This window comes from Carassius auratus, unplaced genomic scaffold (assembly GCF_003368295.1).
Source record: "Carassius auratus strain Wakin unplaced genomic scaffold, ASM336829v1 scaf_tig00017892, whole genome shotgun sequence".
NCBI classification, from domain to species: Eukaryota; Metazoa; Chordata; class Actinopteri; order Cypriniformes; family Cyprinidae; genus Carassius; species Carassius auratus.
In genome coordinates, this window is record NW_020524827.1 from 1 (window position 1) to 8,368 (window position 8,368).

The 8,368-nt window shown below is 37.0% G+C and overlaps 1 pseudogene; it reads right to left on the bottom strand.

Moving 5' to 3' along the window:
- Positions 1-704: 704 nt before the first annotated feature.
- Positions 705-7,048, bottom strand: LOC113075880 (cholinephosphotransferase 1-like; annotated as a pseudogene).
- Positions 7,049-8,368: the final 1,320 nt, after the last annotated feature.

The window sequence follows — 8,368 nt, forward strand, 5'->3', positions numbered from 1 at the left end:
AAACGATACGAGATGGTCTGGTCAAACCTGGCAAAACGTTCAGTTCTGTTAGTCTGTGATGGTCACACTGTCAAGGCCATTGTGGTTTTGGTTGGTGGGGCTCTCCTGCTCTAGTTTGAGAAGCGGACAATGTCTTCATCCTTCGACCCCGCTTCCTCCTCCCGCCGGGCAAATTGTCAGTCTCTATGTGTGTGGCCCTGTGGGGTGATACTGAAAACCCGGATTCGCAGGTGGGAGGCGATTTGCAGGCACAGGCCTGTGCAGTAACGCGTCAGATCCACCAGGACAGCACCTAAACGAGGGTTGGGAAGAGACATGTTTAGTTTGACTCGGAAAACATTTAACGATATGGGTGCATCTGAAAACGCAGTGGCTTGGCTCACCATCGGCGATCCAAAGCACGATGGTTCACAATGTAGCTGTTGAAATACTGATTCAAAAAAGGCAATCCAGGACCAATGAAGGCTGTTCAGGAAGATGAAGCTCACTCTGTCATGTGGGCCACCTGTAGAAGAAAGCATACCTGATGCATTTGGCTAACTGTTTATGTAAATGGTGAAGGTCATGATTGCAAGGGCCAAATTTTGACTTATATAGGCATCAGCAGCACTCACCACCAGCTTATTCGAGATCTTGGCGATCACCAAGCCAAATGTAAGGATGTAAAGGCAAGGATGGTGCTCGAAAACCTGACTGGAGGACTTTTAAAGATGAATGAAGGCCAGAGAGAGGATAAGGCCGATGTGTAGACCAGGAGACAATACACTGGTGTCCTGAGGAAGACATGTTACTGTATCACCCTCAAGATGTCACTTTTTTAACTTTTCCTTAACAGTAAATCTGGTAGCTGAGTTATCACAAGCCAAAAAACGTGATAGCAATAGGAATCCATGCTTTTGAGGAACAAAAAACAACTGCATTGCTGGAAAGCACTTACTGCAACGGTTGAAGCCGTTCTTGCCCACGCCAACCGTTCAGGGATGACGTAGAAGTAGTTATAGGTTGAATACAGAAAGCCACCGATAATGCCGAGAATTGGGAAAGGTTTGCAAATTCACAGCAAGAACAGGGACCTGGGTGAAAGAATGAGAAATCAGTGTCTTTAATAAGAGAGTAGCTGTTTTTTTGTCTCATGCGAGCAGGGGTGCTGGGAAGGGACAGGGCTGAAGCTCTAAGCGTGCTTTATAAAATGGAAAGAGTTAGAGAAGATTCATGTGCGTGTTGACATCTGCTTTTTCTTTTTGGCACGTGTATGGGTGACTGGTAGCCCATAGTAGCAGTTTTTGCAGTTTGTCCTCAGAGCTAAGACAGAGAGCAAAAGAAAGGAAGGTCTACTACAAGAACACATTCAGAAATGGGGCTCTGACATGATTCACAGTTTTTGAAAGATTTGAAGATTGTAGAATCCTTTAGAATAATTTACACTGGAAGCGCCTGATTGCATGTCACACCGCAACTGAGGTTATTATATTATATTTAACATAAGAGTGTTTTTAACAACCCAAAACTATTAATAAAATATATGTTATATTTACCCAAATGTATTATGTTATTTGTGAATAATTGTGTAAATAAAAATATTAAAAGTGATATCTTCACATAAATGTATTATTTTCATTGTCATTATGAATGAACAAATAAACAAAAACAACTAAAAATATATTTATATTTGCATAAATGTATTAATGTTAGTTATTATTACTATATTTTATATTATGTTTTTATTTTCAATAAATATTAATAAAAATATGCAAAATAGTGTATTATTATTATGTTAGTATTATGAATAAAACATATATAAAAAAATACAATAGGTGATTTCTTCGCTGAAATGTATCATTATCATTATGAATAAACAAACTACTATTATAAGATGTGATATGTTTAATATATCTTATATTAATATTATTAATATATTTAATATAGTAAATATATTGTGATCGGCCACAATGGACTCTTCCAGTGTAGGCTGCTTCAGTGATTATAATGGGAGTAAATTTATCAACATTGTGAATGAAAAAGATTCTTCCGAGGCTTAGTGCGATGCTAATGAAGGTGAATGACGTACCCTAGTCTCCCAAAGACTCACTCCTCCAAATGCTGTCATCAAATACATGATTATAATAGCAATCTGGACTTCTGTCACATCAACCCTGCAGAAAACATTCGAAAATACAATACAGTTAAAAAAAAAAATCACACAGACAGGTTCAGTAAATTCAATAGAGTAAGCCATTAATTTTTTTAAATGCACTCACAATCCGAAGCGGAGTGTCCCGGAAACGTATGTCTGCCACTGCGCGCAGAAGAACATGAACATGGCCACGAAGCCACAAAAAAAACATCCAGTAAGGGTAAGCACCGATCCCACAGGATATACATGTTCCCACGGCAACAAACACTAAGAGAGCAATCCAGTTAGAATGGTTTTAATACATACTATATGTACAGATGTTAATAAACAACAAACGGCTTAACTTCTAATCAATAAAAAATATTAGCCAGTGTCCAATATTAAAACTTAAATATGACTATTGTAAATATATTAAAAACTAGATTTCTTAACAGATTTTGAATGGTGGGGTGTTGCTAGGTGGTTGTTTACTAGGCCAAAACAAAAGATGTTTATTATGATCACTAACTGTGGCGTGTTAACATTAATGGTGCTTAATGGAAACACTATTAAATATTATTCACAACCAAATGGAGAAAGCTTGTCTAGCTGGTTATACCTGTAGAAACAGCATCACAGCCATGGTCAAAGAGCTCACCAAGAGCTGAGCTGCTATTGGTCCGTCTGGCCTGCTTCCCATCAATGGCGTCCAGTGATTGGTAGATGAAGAGTCCTAAGGCGCTGAGAAAGAAGGCCCAACCTGGAGCCTGGAAAGATTAGATTTGAAAGAAAACATAAAGACCAGTACACTGACATTGATCAAGACTAACTCGATAAGACCTGGTTCTTCTTGTTTGACTAGGCTCGAAGTCAATGAGGCATTATCATTTTTAAAAATCATATTAAATGATTTGTTCGCAGTTTCTTGTTTGTGTGCCAAGAGAGAAAACTAAACTTTAAACTAAACTTTGACCTCTAACTGTAGATATGGATGGCTTATCAAGGTTCACAAATATGGACACGAATGAGCAGTTTTATCTCCTTTCCTGTAATAGATATGGTTATCGTTGCTATTTTGCCTGCTTTAGAGAGGCAATTTTGGAAAGAAGCACTTCAGCTATACATATTATTCAAAGGTAACAAGTAGTAAGAATAAAGGTAGTAAGAATAATCAAATGATGTGAAAGGAAGGAAGATGCAGAGTAGCTACAAATGTGAAATGACTGAATTCCTTTGAGGAGTCTGGTGTAATTGCCTGCTCTAGATCGTTGCGTTTTAGTGCTCAGTTTTTTGCCTATCTAGGACTAATTTTCACTTATTAATTTCATACCTTTAAGACTTATATACTTGTACTGGTATATTACCAGAAGTGTAATAGAGTAACAGATGTAATAAGTGTTAAAATATGACCCTGAACAACCAATAGGACATTTTAAAATGACTAGTAATTGTGGATAAACTAAAATGTGAAGGCTAGGTATAAATTGTTATATAAGGGCAGCTTGAGTGTGTGTGTAATAGTTTGATATGGGCAAAGGTCCATGTGGCCTAGTAGGTCGATTTCCCAGAGAAACTACATGCAGGCCATCTGGTTTCACTGCACAGTCACAAAACAGAATAACCCCCCTGTGTGTTCGAGCTATCACTTCAGTATTTTTTTCATTCCAAAAACTACAAAAGGCATTTAATGTATCAAATAATGTCCCTGTTAAGTCTTCTACTGTGAATGTGATTCCTAAATGTAGCAGGTTTTTTGTTAGGAGAAGAGAACACACAATTTAATATCAAGCCTATGCAGTTACATTTCATTATTGGTGTGAATTTATATTATTTACATACTGATGCTACAGTAGATGCCAAGCTATCATTTGCATTATACTGTTAGTTACTGAAGATGATGCGCTATAATTGGTTGTCAGATAAAATAAGGATGCATTTATTAAAATTATTTATTTTATGGGGATAGATCACCCAAAAATGAAAATTACCATATTATTTACTCACCCTAAAGCCCTCATAGGTGTATTTGACTTTGTATTTCAGACGAATACAATTGGAGTTATATAAAAAAATGTGACCCTGGAGCACAAAAGCAGTCATAAGTAGCAGGGTACGGTATATTTGTGGCAATAGCCAACAATACATTGTATAGTTCAAAATTATTTTTGTGTATGCCAAAAAACGTTTTAGGATATAAAAGGTGCACTAAGAATTTTTTTTAAAAGTGCAGTGTTGGACCATGTCCCAAAACACACTTGCAGCCATTCAGCAGTAAGGGGGCGTGTCTTGTATAAAGAGAAGAGAGCACTCAATTTGAGTGTACAGGACAGATATTAGCAGATCGACTATAGTTAGAGAGAACTGGCCGATAAAAAGAGGAAAATATCGGGTTAAACAAAACATAAAAAAAAAGGGTTATGCTCAGGCAAGAGGTAGGACCCGCGTAAATATCAGTGGTGCTGTCAAACGATTAATCACGATTAATCCAAAATAAAAGTTTTTGTTTACATAATATATGTGTGTGTACTGTGTATATTTATTATGCACATTTATACTGCGGGGCTGTTGAATGCTTGAATCCGATTGGCTGACGAACATTCGGAGGTGTGCAATTATTTTCAGGGTAACAGGCGAATGTAGTTCCAGGCAGCTCTCTTCACATCGTTAATATAACAATCACGCATTAAAGATCTTTGCATAGTTAATATAACGGTCACACAGTTTGCACAAAAAGGTGATGTCAGCTCTCCCCTGACAATTTTTTTCAGTTAGCCTATATAGCTAGTGTAGCAACTCAAAGGCTACATGTGACATTTCCCACTAGCGAGGAGACAGCACTGTTTAGAGACGCACAGAGGTCATTCACACAAGCTCTCTCTCTCTCTCGCTTTCTCTGTGTCGCTGTCTCTCTTTATAATAACTTCATTAAGAACTACATTAGAATGCTATCAACGGCTCAAGACTCCATTACCAGCTTTAAAATTACGTTTTAAAACTAGCAAATAGGCATTGAATGAGATGTGGAATAAATAATCCTACTCACAATAGCAAGTGCAATTGTGCAAAAACCGGATGAATCCCTTTAAATATATCATCTGATTGATGTCTTGAGGTGTGATAACTGTAGTATAAGTGGAGTAATTGACTTAGAAAAATAAAGCACACCCGAGGTGGTGATGCAGCCATGACACAAGCGGAGTTACACCTCCAGTCAAGTGTGCAATATTTTTCTAATAATTCAACCTCCCGTCGTCAATTATTACTTACATGAATACACACACATGCATGTATATATTGAAGAAAAATATGTTATGTTTATATATGACGTATACATTGTTTCACGAATCTTATCTGTGTTGGCTTTTGTATGAATATGCTTGTGTGTCATCTTTGCTTGTTTCTGCGAAAGTCATTGGCTGGGTTGTGTACGTACATGTGGAGTGGAGATATCAAAATAGGGGACGAAGACCTGTGGGATACGGGCATGTTTGTTTTGGTGCTTTCAAATATCAACATTGTCTGGCAAAAATCGCTTGGTGCACCTTTAAGTAAAGGTCATGTTCCATGAAGATATTTTGTAAATTTCATACCATAAATATATCAAAACGTAATTTCTGATGAGTAATATGCATTGCTAAGAACTTAATTTGGACAACTTTAAAGGCCATTCTCTCTCTCTCTCTCTCTCTCTCTCTCTCTCTCTCTCTATATATATATATATATATACAATTATAACTGTCTAATTCTAAAAAAACTAATTTGATTCTTAACTTTTTTAAAAGGTGATAAAAGCAGCCATAGCAATACTCTAGTAGTGAATATCAGCACAGTTGTGATTATGGCCTTGTGCTGTCATCCAATACAGCAGCACTCTTCATGCAAATATTGCTTAATTATAATAATATAATAATATCATTTTGTAATAAATATATTATTACTATGGCTGCTTGACCAATTCAAGCGTCTCTGGGTCAAAGTTCACTCCAAGCCCCCTTTGTCTGTGTTTCAGCCTGGCAACAGGTGGGTTAAAATTGTGCATTCAGCAACAATCTCCAGAACTGCATAGCAATAAACAGAAGAATCTGGACTTTGTCAGTGGACTATAGTCTGTGATTCTGGAAATATTACACAGGGCATGTGCACACGCACACACATACAGTGACATGGGGTCACAGTACTGCCCAGAATCAAATAGAGAAGGTCAACAGCACAGTCAATACATCTGTTAAAGCGGCTGAGTACAGTAAATCATAATACATCATTATCGTCGTAACGTGAATCAATAAACCAATGCGTTAGAAAAAACACAGTGACCAAATATGAAGCCACGAAACGTTACTTGAATGTATTTACAGCCTTTGTTCAGCACCTCCGAAAGCAATGAGGTTCGAAATGTGATTGTTTATTTTTAAAACTGACGTGGCAGGGCATTTAAATAGAACGAAACACGTCACTCCGTCTCTCAAAGTTCCACTCGCGTCTGAACTCACCTCCTCTGTGGCGGTGGGACTGTAATACACGAGAATGACCGTCGTTAATATGTTAATCACGAGTCCAGTGATGGTCAGCGTGTTCGGCGCGACCCACGTCGGGATCTGCTGGACCAGCCAGTTCCAGTATACCTGGCAGGGCGGCTCGAAGAGAGAGCGACCAGCCGCGCTGTACTTGTGTTCCTCCAGGCGCTTGAGCTGGACAGCTGACAGCGGCTCCGGACAACCGCACTGAGGCATTATGATCGCTCTTTTGTCAGGGGCAATGAGATGTTTTGGTCCAAATTCCCAGGTGTACACTTAGAAGAAGGCATTAGCATGAGGCGGTTACGTGTGGAGACTCATTTTTGATAAGCGGAACCGACGGTCTCCTCCGTTCCCGATAGTTGAGAGCAGATAAACGGAGAGGCGCAGGAAACTGCGGTCCGGAAGAGGACGAAACCGGGAAATTTGAATGAGTGCTGTACCGCGCCTTACCACCAGGGTCTTCCTGGGGCCGGTTAGACTACTTAGACAAGTCTTAAAATGTATTTTCTTTTTTTTTTCTTCAAGACCAGTCTTAACTTTTTTAATTCAGTTACATAAAGATATATTGGTCTAATCTGAATATGAACAGTAAGAATGATTACCCCTTGTCAATTTCTAGTTGGTGAAGTCTTAAGTATTCATGCAACTGGCCACAGGGATGGTGACCTTCTGATGGTCTAGATAATGTTAACTAAAGCTATATATATATATATATATATATATATATATATATATATATATATATATATATATATATATATATATATATATAATAAAAATAAAAACAGTTTTTCGGTAGTTGAAATAAAGCTAAAGTAAAATATTAAATAAATATTAGATGAAAAGCTTAGAGACATAAATGAGAAATTTTGCTTTTAGCAACTTACTGAAATAAGTTGAATTAGTAAAATGAAACAAACTAATTTGAAGATGTTTCTATTTAACTTTAAATGAAAAACCCTAATATAATGACAAAAAACACATAAAATGACTATAACTAAAATGTAAAATATACAAATAAAAGCAAATGATAAATATTAATAAATACTAAATAGAACATTAATAAGACAGATTCCTGGGGCTAACCAGTACGCTGCTTGAGTGCTTTCCATTAATATCAGATCATTATAAGATAGAACATTGGCAAACCATACTGTCCTTATTTATCATTGTGTTATACGTGTTTATTATGTTGTTTTACGAGTCTTTGGCATGTCTCAATTCTATGCCCTTTTGTAGTATAAATATTATATTCACACTGAAAATTCCCAACAAAAAGTGCAAATCCAGATGTTGCAAATAAGTGAAATAAAATAAAACAAACATGTCGTCAGACATAGATGACAAAATAACCATTTAATGTGTAATTTGTCATTTGGGACACAGTGTCTATTTAAAATGCTGTACAATTTGTGCACAAATATTTATAGATTTATAGATCTCCTAATGGAAATTCCAGTGCTTGCAAGGGTGCAAAAAAATAGTGTTGAGTTTTTATTAAAGGGGTCATATGATGTGATTACAATTTTTCCTTTCTCTTTGGAATCTTAAAAGCTCTTGGTGCACGAAGAAGATCTGTAAAGTTGCAAAAGTCTAAAATCCAAAGAGATATTCTTTATCAAAGTCAAGACTCTGCCACGACCCCCTAAAAAGGCTCATTCAGACACACCCCCACATGTCTACATCACTATGTGGAAATATTTGCGTAATGCCGCCCAAATGTTCACACAAAAAAAAG